Source organism: Myotis myotis, unplaced genomic scaffold, assembly GCF_014108235.1.
Source record: "Myotis myotis isolate mMyoMyo1 unplaced genomic scaffold, mMyoMyo1.p scaffold_m19_p_15, whole genome shotgun sequence".
Lineage (NCBI taxonomy): Eukaryota > Metazoa > Chordata > Mammalia > Chiroptera > Vespertilionidae > Myotis > Myotis myotis.
This window is the reverse complement of record NW_023416319.1, coordinates 42,921,725-42,938,556: the sequence shown is the minus strand read 5'-3', so window position 1 is coordinate 42,938,556 and position 16,832 is coordinate 42,921,725. Positions and strand designations below refer to the sequence as shown.

The 16,832-nt window shown below is 40.8% G+C and overlaps 1 protein-coding gene and 1 long non-coding RNA gene across 9 annotated transcripts in view; both read right to left on the bottom strand.

Annotated features, from left to right (window-relative positions):
• The window catches only part of LOC118670135, a 93,105-nt gene extending 79,418 nt beyond the window's left edge, over positions 1-13,687 (bottom strand). The window contains exons 1-4 of one of the 4 annotated variants that reach the window (XR_004972228.1): positions 12,795-13,686; positions 10,944-11,060; positions 10,274-10,414; positions 5,414-5,921 (exon numbers count right to left, since the gene is read on the bottom strand). This is a non-coding gene — a long non-coding RNA (uncharacterized LOC118670135). The other 3 variants (XR_004972229.1, XR_004972230.1, XR_004972227.1) reach the window with 3 other exon arrangements.
• The window catches only part of MCU (mitochondrial calcium uniporter), a 176,499-nt gene that overhangs the window by 145,904 nt on the left and 13,763 nt on the right, over positions 1-16,832 (bottom strand). The window lies entirely within an intron of this gene.

Below are 16,832 nucleotides of genomic sequence, written 5' to 3'. Positions count from 1 at the left end.
CAGAGGGGTTACTGAGGGACGACCAAACGACTGAACAGCAGGCTGCGTGGGGCAACCAGCCAGCGTGGGCGGGGGGAGGGGGGGGGGCGGGGGGGGGGGCAGTAAGGGGTGACCAGGCTAGTGCAGGTGGGGGGAAGTTAGGGGCAACCAGGCTGGCAGAGGGGGGCCACTGGGGGCAACCAGGCCAGCGGGGGTGGGGAGGCAGTAAGAGACAACCAGGCCGGTGGGGGAAGAAGTTAGGGGCAATTAGGCTGGCAGGGGGGCAGTGACGGATGATCAGGCCAGCCTGCAGAGGTAGTGAGAGGCGATCAGGCTAGCAGGGGGGGCAGTTAGGGGCAACCAGGCAGGCAGGCAGATGAGCAATTAGGAGCCAGCAGTCCAGGATTGTGAGAGGGATATCAGACTGCTGGTTTCAGCCCGATCCTAGGGATCGGGCCTAAACTGGCAGTTGGACATCCTCCAAGGGGTCCTGGATTGTAGAGGGTACAGGTTGGGCTGAGAGGACCCTCCCCCGTGCACAAGTTTCATGCACTGGGCCTCCAGTCCTATCTAATAATAGACAAATATGGTAATTAACCATACCTCCGACATGCTTCCCATTGGCTAATCAGGGAGATATGCAAATTAACTGCCAACCAAGATGGCAGCTGGCAGCCAGGCACCTGAGGCGAACAGGAAGCTTGCTTGCTCCAGTGATGGAGGAAGCTAAGGTTCCCCGCCTGCCACTGCCGTCTAATAAACAATGTTGCAATTATAGAAGCTAAACAAACCCAGAATCCTGCTTTCAGCCAGCGGGGCCTCAGAGCTGGAGCTGTAACAGTGTTTCAATTATAGAAGCCAAACAAACCCAGATACTTGCTTTCATCAGCCGAGGTCTCAGAGCTGGAGCTGAGCCTCAGAGCTAAAGCCGGCTCTCAGTTCCAGTGACAGCCATAGAAGGTAAATAAATCCCAGAATAAAAGAAAAAAAGGAGAGGTTGGGAGCTTCAGTCACCCGCCAGCCTGAAAACGGCCCTCAGCCCCTCACCCATACTGGCCAGGCACCCCAGTGGGAACCCCCACCCTGAAGGGGGTGTGACCAGCTGCAAACAGCCATCATCCCCTCATCCAGGCTGGCCAGGCACCCAAGCGGGACCCCTACCCTGATCCGGGACACCCTTCAGGGCAAACCAGCCGGCCCCCACCTGTGCACCAGGCCTCTATCCCATATAGTAAAAGGGTAATATGCAAACTGATCCTAACAGCAGAATGACTGGGAATGACTGGTCACTATGACACACACTGACCACCAGGGGGCAGACGCCCAATGCAGGAGCTGCCCTCTGGTGGTCAGGGCGCTCTCACATGGGAGGAGCTCTGCTCAGCCACAAGACAGGCTGATGGCTGCCAGTACAGCAGTGGTGGTGGGAGCCTCTCCTGCCTCCTCAGCAGTGCTAAGGATGTCCAACTGCAGTTTAGGCCTGCTCCCCGCTGGCAAGTGGACACCCCCCGAGAGCTGCCGGGCTGCCAGAGGGATGTCTGATTGCCATCTTAGGCCCAATCCCCCGGGGAGCAGGCCTAAGCCAGCAGGTGGTCATCCCCTGAGGGGTCCCAGACTGTGAGAGGGCACAGGCCGGGCTGAGGGACCACCCCCCGCACCCCCGAGTGCACAAATTTTTGTGCACTGGGCCTCTAGTGAGATTATAATAGAGCTGAAAATTCCTATCACCTGCCCTAGACAGTTTGGCTCAGTGGATACAGCATCAGCCTGGGACTTTCTGGTCAAGAGTACATACCTCGGTTGCAGGCTCAATCCCCAGCTCATGTGGGAGGCAACCAATTGATGTTGCCTCTCACATCAATGTCTCCCTCTCTCTGTTTCTACCTCCCTTCCAGTCTCTCCAAAAAATCAATGGAAAAATGTCCTCAGGTGAGGATTAACAGACAGACAAAATTCCTATCACTTACTGATGTCATAGCCATGTTAGTATCATAGTACAACACATTACTCACATTTGTGGTGATACTAGTGTAAACAAACCTACTACCAGTCCTATAAAAGTACCTATAATAATAAAAGCGTAATATGCTGGATGAACTTCCGGACGAAGCCGCAGAGGTGGGGGCCGAACCCCTTGCACAAATTTCGTACATCAGTCTTCTAGTAGCATATGTAATTTTGTATAGTACATAATATCTGATGATAACAAATGACAATATTACTGGCTTACATATTTACTATACTATACTTTTTATTATCTTAGAGTGTACTCTATTTATAAAAACAAAAGCCTGCTATAGTCCAAGCCAGTGTTTCTCAGTGGTTAGAGCATTGGCCTGTGCACCGAAGAGTCTTGGGTTTGATTCCCAGTCAAAGGCACCTACCTGGTCAGAGCACATGCGGAAGGCAACCAATCAATGTCTCTCTCTCATATCGATGTTTCTCTCTCCCTCTCCTCTTCCCTCTCTGTCTCTCCCCCTCTTTCCTCCCATCCCTTCCACTGTCTCTAAAAAATCAATGGTAAAAATATCCTCGGGTGAGGATTAACAAAAATAAATAAAATAAATTTTAAAAGTTTACTGTAGTCCTAGCCAGTGAGCCTATGTTTTGCAGGCAATAGCCACATATAACTCATGTTTACCAAGCATCTCTTGGTTGCGTCATTTTCTCTTTCCTTGATGTACAGGTTTGTAGCCTCGGAGCAATAGGCTATGCCATATGGTCTAGGTGTGGAGTAGGTTATACCATCCAGGTTTGCGTAAGTACACTAGCATGTTCAAACAATGAAATCTCCTAACGACATATTTCTCAGAACATATCCCCACCGTTAAGCAGTACATAACTGTACTTTGTCTTTTACTTTGAGTGAGATCAGAAGCTGTTGGAAGGGTAGTCTTCTACCTGGTATCATTACTCCCATTACTTGAGTTCTGATCATGGAAAACAAATGGCAAAAGCAGAGAGACTAATTTGGAGGCTGTTGATGCCATCTAGGTTAGATATGGTAGTGGCCTAAACCAAAGTGCCAGTGGTGAGACTGAGAAAAAGTCCAATTCTGGATATGAAGAGCTGTTCTAATTTGAATCAGTATGTGGCAATAGTAAACAAGCTTCCTGCCAACAACTCAATGATATCTAGCTCTAATCTAAATATATCATTCCTGGTTCTGAATTAAGACTGCTAGTTGGATTTGTAAAGCACACAAAAACAAGTCTTAGATGAGCATCATAGATCTTAGCTATTAACAGTTCTGTTATCGTTTCAAAGGATAAACATATACTAGTACATTTATTAAGCACCTGTTATAATATAAGGCACTGCAGGAAATACAAAAAAAATCTATAATCCAAGCCCTCAACCTAAAGGAGGTTACAATCTAAAGTCTAAACTGAATCATCCATATATAAGAGAGACAGATTTAAGGAAGTGAAAGTACAAAGTGTGTGTTGGGCTAATGAGTATTCTATAAATTGGGGAAAGGGAGGAAAAAAATCACTGAACAGATGGGACTTCAGCTAGGCCTTGAAGGATGGATGGTACGAGATTGTGAGAGAGGAAGAAAGAAACAAGTAAGGGCCTTACGGGTAGTGGATCTACAAAATAAAAGATCTAAGGTAAAGGTAGAAATGCTCAATGGTTGGGGACTAGCCTATTCAAGGCATTCAGGAGCACTGCAAGATACAATCTACAACTATGGAATATAGAGGCATATATTTGAACTCCCAGTTCCTTCACTTTTGGGCGTGTTACTTAGAACCCTCCAGCCTCTATTTCCTCAGCAGTGGCAATTACAGTCCCTACTTTATAGGACTAAAACAAATAAAATCATGCATGCACGGTGCTTCACACAACCTGGAAGTTAGTAAAAACAACATTATCATTAAAGAGAGAAAGATAGATTTTAACTCAATTATAGAGGCCTTGAATATGCGATTAAGGAATTTGCATTAAATTCTATAGGTAGTGGCAAGTTTTGTGTGAAAAATGATTTTGTAAGTGAAATTGTAGAAAGAAATCTGGCAGGAAGATATAGAATGTATTGGCTACAGACAGAGGAAACACTAGAAGTTGAGTTGCTATTTAAACAAAAGTCCAGGAACACGGAAAAGAGTAGTTTTAAACTAGTGTAAAGGTGGTGATAATGGAAATACAAAGTACAACATAAGTGAGATGACAAAGGTAGGCTCCATGTAGGATTTAGTTAGTAAATAAAAGGGTGTGATACTGAACTGTATACTTAAGAAATGGTTAAAATGCCCAGCCAGTGTGGCTCCGTGGTTGAGTGTCAACCCACAGAGAAGCCACAAGTTTGATTCCTAACCAGGTCACATGCCCAGGGTCCGGGCTTGATCGCCAGTAAGGGGGGTGGGGGGGTGGGGGGGGCGTGTGAGGGTAGCCAATCGATGTTTCTCTCTCATTGATGTTTCTATCTCTCTATCCCTCTCCCTTCCTCTTCCTCTAAAATAAATAAAAACTTATTTTTTTTAAAATGCCCTACCCGGTTTGGCTCAGTGGATAGAATGTTGGCCTGAGGACTGAAGGGTCCTGGGTTCGATTCCAGTCAAGGGCACATACCTTGTTTGCAGGATCAATCCCCAGCTCTGATCGGGCCATGTGGGAGGCAACCAATCGATATCTCTCTTTCACATCGATGTTTCTCTCTCTGCGTCTCTCCCCCTCTTTTCCACTCCCTCTAAAAATCAATAGGAAAATATCCTCAGGTGAGGATTAACAAAAATTAATTAATTTTTAAGAAGAGAAATGGTTAAGATGGTCAGTTTTGTTATATATATTTTACCACATAAAGAAAAGGATAGGAAAGCATTACAAAGGAAAAGGCGAAGAGCCAAAAAAATAATTTTAACTAAAGTAACTGGAAGAAAAACAGTAAAGTCACAAAAAGGGGCTCCGCTTGGGAAAAGGACTTTGCATTCTTGTTAGGTTTGAAGTGATGCCTTTACTAATAAAGCCAAAGAAGATGTAGAATATCAGAGAGGCAAGACGGAAGCTCACTTGCTGATCTAACAAAGACAATCAGTGGGAAAGAGAAATTGCAGCTAACATAAAAACAGTAATATGCCAAAGCTGGTTTGGCTCAGTGGATAGAGCGTCGGCCTGCGGACTGAAGGGTCCCGGGTTCGATTCCAGTCAAGGGCATGTACCTGGGTTGCGGGCACATCCCCAGTGGGGGATGTGCAGGAGGCGGCTGATTGATGTTTCTCTCTCATCGATGTTTCTGACTCTCTGTCTCTCTCCCTTCCTCTCTGTAAAAAATCAGTGAAATGTATTTAAAAAACAAAAAAACAAAAAAAACAGTAATATGTCCAAGTACTTGGCTTATCAGTCTTTACGACATAAAAGAATGGGTGGACAATGTGACTTGCGACTCTACTTCATAGAGACTGGGGGGGCGGGGGGGGAGATCTTTTCTGAGGCACCCCCAAATCCTGATTACAGTAAAAAGCAGCCATTAGCACCACCTACTTTATTCATCTTATAATATAAATAAGACTATAATAGCTCCAGTAACACAATGGCACTTTGATAATCCTATAATTCGGAAACCAAATAAGGTTAACAGGTTCAGTTAGTTCTCCATATATCCCTTAAATGTTAGCAGTGAATTTTGTATGTGTTTTGCAGAATTACTAATTTTTTGTATACTCTTTCCTTTGAAGAATAACATGAATACAGAAAATTATATAAGCTTGGTAAATTTTCACAAAGGGAACACACCCATGAAACTAGTATCCAAAACAAGAAACAGAACATAATTAGCACCCTAGAAGGTCTTTCAGACCCCATTCTAAACACTTTCCCCAACCTTCAACAAGCATCATCAATCTCCTAAATTCTGACACCACAAATTAGTTTTACCTGTTTGTGAAAGAATCATAATGCATTCACGTTTAGTGTCTGGCTTCTTTTGCTCAGCAATGCATCTGTGAAGTTCACACATTATTACATGTAGTTACAGTTTGTTCATTCTGATCAGTACTCAGTGTCCATTGTGTGACTGTACCAGAAACTTATTTACCCATTCTACTGTTGATAGGCATTTGAAAAATTCCAGTTTGGACTATTACAATTAGCCATGCCATAAACATTTTTGTCCATGTCTTCTGGTGAGTATAAGCACACAATTCAGTTGTGTATAAATCTAGTAGTGGAACTGCTGAGTCATAGACATGAATGTATTCAACTCTAGTAAATAACAAATGAATTTTTACGGAAGAAATATTTTAAGATCTTTATAGGGAAATTTGAATGATTAAATTTTGAAGAAAGTGCTGGCTTCAAAAACTACTTTCAGGAGGGTAAACATATTGAAGTAGAATAGTTGATCCACATTGCTTCCAAAGAAGGCAATTTACTTTAGATTATTTTCACCTACAATTTAGCCTATGACAATAACAGTTAATCTTGTCCTTCCTAGAACTGATGATGCTAAAAATTCAGAAAAAAACTATTGAAGAGCCATCACTATCAATAAAGTAACCGCTTTCTTGACTTGTTACAGACTGCAACTGTTACCAGTCAGAATTCTGCAACAGTTAAGACTGTAGTCATTTAATCATACTCCCACAAATTGAAAGGGACTTCAGAATTAGTGTAACCTCCAGGTGGATGCCTTCTATATCAGTGATCATGATAATAAACATTTATTTAACCCTGGAACAGGAAAAAGACATTAGGCAAAAACTAAAGGTATCTGAATAGAGACTTTAGTTAATAACAATGTATCAATATTGGTTCATTAAATGTAACAAATGTACCATATAATGTGAGATGTTAATAATCCTATATAATCCTATATAATAAAAGAGAAACATGTAAGTTGACCGCCCCTCTGCTACACTTACCAGCCAATCAGGAGTATGCAAATTAACCCAACGAAGATGGTGAGTTAATTTGCATACACAGGTGCCGGGCGGAGAGCAGAGCCGGAGAGCCGGCGGCTTGGGAGGAGGTGGTTCCCTCGGTCACTCCCCCCAAGCCACGGGATGGAGAGCAGAGCAGGAGAGCCAGCGGAGAGTGGAGAGTGGAGCGGCTTGGGGAACTTGGCTCCCCAAGCCACCAGAGGGAGAGCAGAGAGGGAGAGCTGGCGGCTTGGAGGACTTGGCAGAATGGGAGGCCATGAGACAGAGACAGGGCAGGAAGGGAAAACCAAGAGCACAGGGAGCACCAGGAATTCTGGGAATAGTAGTTCTGGTGGCAGCCCCAGGACCAGAAGCGGAAGCCCAGAGCGCGGGAGCACCAGGAATGCTGGGAATAGTAGCATTCTGGTGGCAGATGGACCTCCTAGACACTAGAGCAAAGTGAACCTGGAGCAACTTACTGTTGTGGTGGGGGATGGAGGGAAAGCAAAGATTAGAGACATAAGTAAAATCAGAGTGTCTAGGAAAAATTAAAGGGAAGATATCCTAAAACTTCCAGGAAATCTCCACCAATGAAGCAAAGAAAAAAAAAATGCCTCTCTTGTTTTGTGAGCAACAAACCAAATGAGTTGGGGTCTCAGACAACTCACTCATATGATTGCAAAGACAGACAGAAACTCCCAGATTGGAGAGGACCCCCCTGAGGGATCCCAGATTGGAGAGGGTGCAGGTCGGGCTAAGGGACCCCCACCCCCCTCAGTGCACAAATGTCGTGCACCGGGCCTCTAGTATAGGAAATAAATGGGAATTCTGTGTACTATCTTCACCATTTTCCTGAAAATCCAAAAGTTTTAAATAAAATTTATTCTTTCTTTGTGTGTGTGTGTGTATGTGTGTGTAATTTCCTGGATACGTTTTATTTTTATTATTTTAAATCTTTATTGTTGAAAATATTACATATGTCCTCTTTTTCCTCCATTGACTTCTCCCAGCCCACCCCCGTCCCCCACCTTACACCTTCACCACCCTATTGTCTATGTCCATGAGTTATGCATATATGCATATAAGTTCATTGGTTGATCTCATCCCACCCACCCACCCTCCCCTGCCTTCCCTTGAGGTTCGACAGTGTTTGATGCTTCTATGTCTCTGGATCTATTTTTGTTCATCAGTTTATGTTGTTCATTATATTCCAAAAATGAGTGAGATTTTGTGATATTTATCTTTCTCCGACTGGCATATTTCACTGAGCATAATGCATTCCAGGTCCATCCATGCTGTTGCAAATGGGAAGAGTTCTTTCTTTTTTTATAGCTGCATAGTATTCCATTGTGCAGATATGCCAGTTTTTTAATCCACTCATCTGCTGATGGGCACTTAAGCTATTTTCAAATCTTAGCTATTGTAAATAATGCTGCAATGAACATAGGGCTGCATGTATTCTTTCTGATTGGTGTTTGTGATTTCTTAGGATATATTCCTGGAAGTGGTATCACTGGGTCAAATGGGAGTTCCATTTTTAATTTTTTGAGGAAATTCCATACTGTTTTCTCCAGTGGCTGCACGAAGTCTGCATTCTAACCAGCGGTGTATGAGGGTTCCCTTTTTTCCATATCCTCACCAACACTTGTCATTTGTTGATTTGTTGATGACAGCCATTCTGGCAGGTGTGTGGTGGTACCTCACTGTCATTTTGATTTGCATCTTGGAGATGATTAGTGACTTTGAGCATTTTTTCATATGCCTTTTGGCCATCTGTACGTCCACTTTGGAGAAGTGTCTATTTAGGTCCTTTGCCCAGTTTTTAATTGGATTGTTTATCTTGCTCTTGTTAAGTTGTATGAGTTCCCTATAAATTTTGGAGATTAACCCCTTATCAGATGTATCATTGGCAAATAAGTTCTCCCATTTAGTGGGTGCTCTTGTTATTTTGTTGATGGTTTCTTTTGCTGTGCAGAAGCTTCTTATTTTGATGTAGTCCCATTTGTTTATTTTCTCCTTTGTTTCCATTGTCCTAGGAGACGTATCAGTAAGATGTCTGAGATTTTGCTGCCTATGGTTTCTTCTAAAATTTTTATGGTTTCACATCTTACATTTAAGTCTTTAATCCATTTTGAATTTATTTTTGTGTATGGTATAAGTTGGTGGTCCATTTGAAATGATCATAATCTGCAGATTGTAACAGACCTGCTAACCTCCTCTCAGAATGCAATCAAAATGCACTTTAAGAGGTGTTATATGCCCACACACGCATACATATACATAGACATATACACTCTTTTCATCTACGGAGTTAGATACATAGTCATATGGGGGAAGCATTCTACCTATCCTGATTTTGGTTTTGCTCCTAGCAATGACATTATGAACAAGGCTCAGGCTTCCTTTTTCATTCCAACTTTTCTAACCTTTTGAGTATACACTGTAAGTACTTAATCATTAAAAAGCAATACCCTAGTTATCTTTAAACAATAAAGTAAGAGCATCCAAGCTTCAAGTAAAGTCAAATCTTCAATAAATCAAATTTTTGTGGTTTAAATCACTGAGTCTTTGCTTTTACTTCAGGGATGAATAAAGGGAAACAAAATAGACTGTGCCTTACAGCTAGCAGGGAAAACAAGCAGCCCTAATATGGTATGAGAGCTACTGGAAGGACCTCTAGGAAAGAAGGCAGGAGATCTAGCCTCTACTTTGAATTCTGCCACTAATCTGCTCTGTGGTCCTTGAACATTTTCCTGAGCACCTTATCACTGCTTGGCTATGCTAGATATCCTAGTTAAATCTTTTATCATTATCTGTTCTCTAAATCTTTAGAGTGTCTAGAAAGAAAAATAATATCCTACCACTGAATGAATGTTTACATCTACTGAGGGATAGGGGCGGGGAGATAATACAATAAAAAGTGGACTACTGTCATACATAGCTTTCCTCTTCATTAACCTGTATTAGTAATCCCACCACTATATACATTGCAAATGTTACTTCCTACTCAGCATTATGACACAGGCCTTGGCTTTCCCTTTAGAAGACTATTTGAATTTAACTGTGGTTGTAGAAAGTTTATATCTAAATGCAACTTGAAGTTTGGTTCTTCTATAGCATGAGTTGGCCAATTTTTTCTTAAAGAATCATATATTTCAGGCTTTGTTTCTGTCACAACTCAACTTTGTTGCTGTAGTGCCAAAAGCAGCCACTGACAATATGTGAACAGATCTACTTGTGTTCCAATAAAACTTTACTTACAAAAATACAGTAGTCCCAGCTATAGTTTGCCAATCTCTTCTCTGTAATATCAGGGGAAGGAACATCAACTGGCAAGACTGATTTTGTAAAACTACATCATGAGTTCACACTGAAATAAACTGAGGTTTTTTTTTGCAGGAAGCAAATGCTTACGAATCATGATCTTCACATACCTGAGAATGTTCAAGTTTCCCCTGCGTGAACAGGTCACATCACCAATACCTAAGACAGAGCAGGAAAACACTCTCCCTTACATGGTTGTTATGACATAACAAGGGATGTGTTAATTTATGTAGCAAAATTTACAAGGTGACCTGCAAAAGTAAAATACCAGGTTTTAGCAACTTTAGCAATAAATACAGAAATCCAAACCTCATTGAGGGCAAATATCACTTCTATATAGTAAGTGATAATTCAGGTAAGTGTCAAGGTCATTAGCTTTCCTGGGAGAACTGTTCCTTTTCCATACAACCCAGTTGGTTTAGACCAGTAGACCCTTGGTCATCCATAATCTGTTAAATTTCCAAGAGGCCAGAGTAACTAACTGAGCTAACACAAGTTCTGACTGATTCTTAGATGGGACAGGGGTTGTTCATCTATACACGGTCTAATCAAGCCAAGATCAGATCAGGTCTACCCTGCTAAAATGTTTCATTCTGCAATAGTCACTGCGCTAAATTCAGCACCATGTTGGCTACCAGGTGTTCAGTAGCAGGCTGGAGCAAAGAGCCAACCCACAAGGATCAAGCAAGTGCCTTTTTAAAAACTAATCTTAAAAAAATTCCTCTACATGGCTTTGCAAAGTAAGCAAAAACCATGCCAAATAGTAAAAAAGGCACTTACTTGACTCCCACAGGCCAGCTCCACACTCTAGCAGCTAAGATGTCACTGGCATGGTACATGGAGAGTGAGGGTAGAAACGACATCTTGCCAACCACTGTAGGAATGGTAGTAAAAGACCTAAAAGAATAGAAAAAAGTAAAGTCAATGTAAAAGGAAAAGGCCCTCCTGAGCCTGGTGACATGGATACCTCAGTATATAATGCCAAAAAAGAAAAGAAAATGTGAAAAGATATTACTTAGGTCAATCTTAGCTGCCAGTTGGTTATTATTACAGTGACCCTTAGGACAAAAGGGAACTTTTAAAAGAATGTGAGTTATAACCTAGAATAAATCCAGATTGATTACAAGAAACTAAAATATGCATTTTGTCAGCAAAAATATTGACTCTTTGGTAACCACATAGTAAATTCATACAGATGTAAAAATAGAGAATCTAAAGCAACAACTCATAAACCAATACTTCTAAAAATTATTTTAAAGAAGGGAAATTTTTTTTTAAAAAGGATTTTTTTTTTTGCCCCATCTCTATGCATCCAGCATTCAAAACACAATAAAACTATAATAAACAATAAAGAATAAGAAATGTTTTTTAAAACTTAAGGGTACCCTGGCAATAGAAGACTCAGGCTTTCCAAATTCATTCAGAAACTTTCACTAGTTTCAGAAACAAGTTTGCAAAACTTGTTCGGTGCACTAAAAAAAGCTCTGATCCATTTGCCTAGCCCAGCCGTGGGCAAACTATGGCCCGCGGGCCGGATCCGGCCCCTTTGAAATGAATAAAAATAAAAAAAAAAAAGACCGTACCCTTTTATGTAATGATGTTTACTTTGAATTTATATTAGTTCACACAAACACTCCATCCATGCTTTTGTTCCGGCCCTCCGGTCCAGTTTAAGAACCCATTGTGGCCCTCGAGTCAAAAAGTTTGCCCACCCCTGGCCTAGCCACACAACTCTCTGGTTTAGGAGTTGTTTCAAAAGGCTTGACTCAGCAAATTGAGTAAGAGCTCATTCAAAAATAACAATGACAATATTTTTAAAAGTCTGTTCACAAACCACTACCTCCTCTCCTCATACCTACATTATTTGTGGGTAAAATAATTGTGAAAAAATATACAGGGGGGCCTTGACTTACGAATGTCCCGACTAACGAGTTTTTCGAGATACGCGCCCTCTCTTGGCCGACTTTTTGCTTTGAGTTGCGAGCTAAAATTCGGGTTATGAGCCAGCTTCAGATACCCCACTGCTAGTTGGCGCAGCGAACGTCACAGTGAACACCACAACATCAGCCCAGCATCACGTGTCTCACTCGTTCACTTTAATGATTTGACATACGAGTAATTTGAGTTACGAGCTCCATCATGGAACGAATTAAACTCGTAAGTCAAGGCCCCACTGTATATTTGCGTGATTTGTATGAAAAGCACCAATACTAGTGAAAAAACAAAAATCATTCTCAATTAGCAATGCCTCATCTCCTCTTTTTAGCTAATCATTCCTACCAAAAAAGAAATATTTTCTTCTGCTTGCAGGTCCATTCAGCATCATTCCCTTCAGAACCACAATGGAAGAAACAGGAGGTTAAGCTTAATCATTCTTGAGGCACAATAATTTATCCAATAATTTGAGTTTTCATTCTAAATCAGTTTTAGCCTAAAGACTATTCTTGCATTATTCTAAATGCTTAAAGTTGGATCACATTTTAAGATAGTCTGGTGATTCAAACTGTGCAGTACTCAATTAACTTAATTAGAATGGGATATTCACTGTTAGTAGCAAGCAAATCTGACCAGACTACATCTTTGGTGCCTAACTAACATTTTCTTCTCAATTTCGGCTTGTGTTTGCCTTACCTTGGCAACAGTCCCTGGAAAGCATCCCATTTATTAGTGTTTCCCTTGCTGCATCAGCATTTCTGGTTAATGCACTACAGCAAATTGTTTGGAGGGACAACCTGAATGAAGCTCTGTGCATGTATTTTGCAAAATTTTCAATCCATTATCAAAGATGTTAAGAAGAAAAAATCAAAGAAGAAAAAACATTTATCAGAGATTGCCTTTTTAAAACAATGACTACAATGTAAGAATATACACTGGCAAATATATATATGATTTATTATTGAAATAAATATTTCTTTCACACCAACTACCTGACTCAAAAAGAAGTAACTCCCCTCATTGCTAGACCTTGTTTTGCTTTGCTCCACCAAACCAAGACACAATTCGAGAAGTCTTTTTACCACTTAAGACATATACCCTTTTGCAAAATAAAGATGTTCCAAATTGCAATTTATTCCAAACACACTGAAAAGAAACAATAAATAAATGCCAACAAGTTTCCATCAATAGCTTGTCTGCACTTGAAAAATCTGAGAGTTTTTATACAGTAAACCATGATTTTGCTGCAGCAGCCTAATCCCTCATAAGCTTACTGTATTACAGCAGACGCTGTTCTGCATTTTACACAAGACATGTTCATCTGTGTAATGAAACATTACTCTTCTCTGTCTGCTCTTGGGAAGTAAAAGGGTTTTCCCAGGAATGTGATAAATGAGGACATTCCACACCAAAAAAGGAAACTGGCTGTTTTGAAAGTCAAAACAACATTCCCAGTCTAACTTTAAAAATGATATAATATATTCCTCTTTCCTACCCCCTCCCAAATATTCAGCTAAAAAGACTTTCAGTCAACAGAAGAATGGTTAAATATGTGAAATAGAGAATGAAACCCCACAAAGAAATAAAAAATGAATGAAGTTTAAATATTTAAAGCATTAAGCAGAGAACAAATTGCATAAGGATACATACAGTCTAATATCTTCTTAAATAAGGTTTAAAACATGCTTACAATACTATATAATGCATATATACATATATATATATATCATAAACACATGGAAATGGTAAATACCAATTTGGAGAGGATGTGACTTCTGGGAGAGAAAACAGGAAATAGGAAGGATACTTGGGGCAGCAATTACAGCTGTAGTTTTAATTTCTCAAGATAAACAAAATATGGTATTCTACTTGTTTTTACAGACGTAATTTAAAAAGACTTTCCCCCTTGTCTGTTTGCCTAAACACAATATAATTTCCTTCTGAAGGGACTCTCTCACCACCCATCCTCCCAAAAGAAACCCTCTGGTGACAGAAGGGCCTTTCCAAGTGAGCTGCTTTGACAGCCTGCTGATCAGTAGTAACCTTCTGTCTTCTCTTCCACTAGTGCTATTACTTTCTGATACTGGCTATGATGTGATCTGGAGATTCATAACTCAGGACTCCAGCTTGTCCCTATTTTTAATCTTACCAAAAACTCATTAGAGGCAAGAAGTTTATTATAGTTGCCTTTATTTTCCCCCCTTTACTGCAAGCATTAAAAAGAAAGCCATTATATATTTAAAGCTCACCTGACTTTGTGGCACTTGGCCAAACTATGAACTTGATTTCATTTTTACTCAAACACCAATGCAGAATGAGATATTAAAATTAAAGAACGTACTTCCTGGAGTTCAATTCTCCATCTAATAAATGAATATTCCAAAATTCTGCAATATGTTATCATGTAATTCTGATTTAATATCTCAACTATCCTTAGACATTTCGTTTTGAAGCTTAAGTCAGAACTGGAAGTGAAAAAAAAAATTTCATTTTCTTTGGGTTAAAATAAGGACAAAATAAAGAAACAAAACCCAACTATTAATTTGCACACATGTAATAAGACATTTACACAGAGTATACAGATTTCCCTCAAAAATAAAAATAAAAAAATACCACCACCTCTTCCTGATTAGAAAACTCATTTATCCTGTCTATTCAGTGCTTCTAGTGCCAGCACTTAGATCAGGGAAAGAGAAGTAAAAAAAGAGGAAAACTGACAGAGACAGATATAAGCTGGTATTCTTCTGTTTACAAAAGAAATGCATTTACATTAAAATAAAAAACTTTCAATCTTCTCCTTAGGTTTTTACTACTTCAACTCCAGTCAATCTATTTTTAAATACTTCTTTAAAGTATTCTGATATCTATACTGTTTTAAAATGAAAAATGGGTTTTTATCACACTTGGCCATTTGCCACAGCCCTGCTGCATGGCAGCTAGCAGAATTCTGGCAGTGCAAGATACAGGATACAATGGGGGCAGCTGGAAATACAGAAGATTAGTTCCAAAATAAACACTTCCAAAAATCTGTCATCTTTGTAAATATATATATGTAAGAAACCCAGAGTTGGCAGCATCTCTTTCAAATAGTTCCTTTCTCCCTTCTGCAGTGCCTAGCCCTTCATTCTTCCCTCTTCCCCCTACTCCAAAAACTTGCCAGGTAAATGCATTATCTTAAATTACGTATAATATAATAGCACTACAGTCTTTTTCATTACTATTTTAACTTAGCATTTTACATAGTCCTGCTTGTTTCAGCACCATCGGTGACCTCTTTTAAGATTATTAGCTGCTGCCTGAATCAAAGAAAAGCAAATCCTTCTTCACATTTCTGCGATTCCCATCACTGTAGTATCCAGGCACAAAGAACAAGATGACCTACAGCTGCATTATTCACAGAGTGGAAGCATTTAGAACAGTGGTTCTCAACCTTGGCTGCACATTAGAATCACCTGGGAATCTTTTTAAAATCCTGATTTCTGGGCCTCATCCTCCGGAAATTCTGTTTCTTTGTTACTAATGTTGTGGCCCCATCCCATAACAAAGAAATCGAATTTCCAGAGGATGAGGCCCAGAAATCAGGATTTTATAAAGATTCCCAGGTGATTCTAATGTGCAGCCAAGGTTGAGAACCACTGCTCTAGAACTTTTTAACTCACTGACTCATTTATCCAACACTGGCTATCTATGTTCTTGACACTATTAGGCTCAGTTCACAGTGTTTGGGAGAATAGACGACTAGGGGCACTAATCATTTATTAAGGTTTCACACTCAGGTTGGCTGGCAACTCAGAATTAACAAATTATTAGAACAGTCCCATATTCCCTCAACATTCCAACATTAACTGCTTTTTTCCTTCTCCCATCTCTCTAACTCTGGAGTCCCCCACACATCCTCACCTCTCCCCCCATTCACTGAGCAGTTTGGATTGAAAAAAGAAGATGAAAGGGGAAAATGGGACTAAAAGCATAATGACCAGTTTCAGAGGAACGCAGGATAAACTGCTCATCAAAATGTGAGAAGTAACAATGTGAACTTCCTGAAAAGGAAATGGAAGGCTATTTTTCTTCACTTCAAGCCTTAACCCTTGTAAGAATAAGCAAATCATTACACTTGAGTTTATAATTTTTACAAGTCACCCAATAACATAAAATTACTTATAATCCTATATAATAAAAGCCTAATATGCTAAGTGTCCAGTCGGCCGGTCGGCCATTCAACCAATCAAAGCATAATATGCTAATGATATGCTAAGGCCGGTCAACCGCTCACTATGACATGCACTGACCACTAGAGGGCAGACAGTTGACTGGTTGACCAGTCATTATGACATGCACTGACCACCAGGAGGCAGACAGTCAACTGGTTGATCAGTCACTATCACATGCTCTGACCACCAGGGGGCAGATGCTGTGACCGGTAGGTTAGCTTCTGCTGGGGTCCGGCTGATCAGGACTGAGCAAGACGGGCCAGACACACCCTGGAGCCCTCCCGCGGTCCCTCCCCAGCTGGCCAACCTCCCATGTCCCTCCCTGGCCCCAATCGTGCACCAGTGGGGTCCCTCAACCTGGCCTGCACCCTCTCACAATCTGGGATCCTTGGGGCATGTCAGAGAGCTGGTTTCGGCCTGATCCCGCAGGCCAGGCCAAGGGACCCCGCTGGTGCACGAATTCGTGCACTGGGCCTCTAGTGTTTTATATAAAAACTAGAAGCCCGGTGCACAAAAATTCATG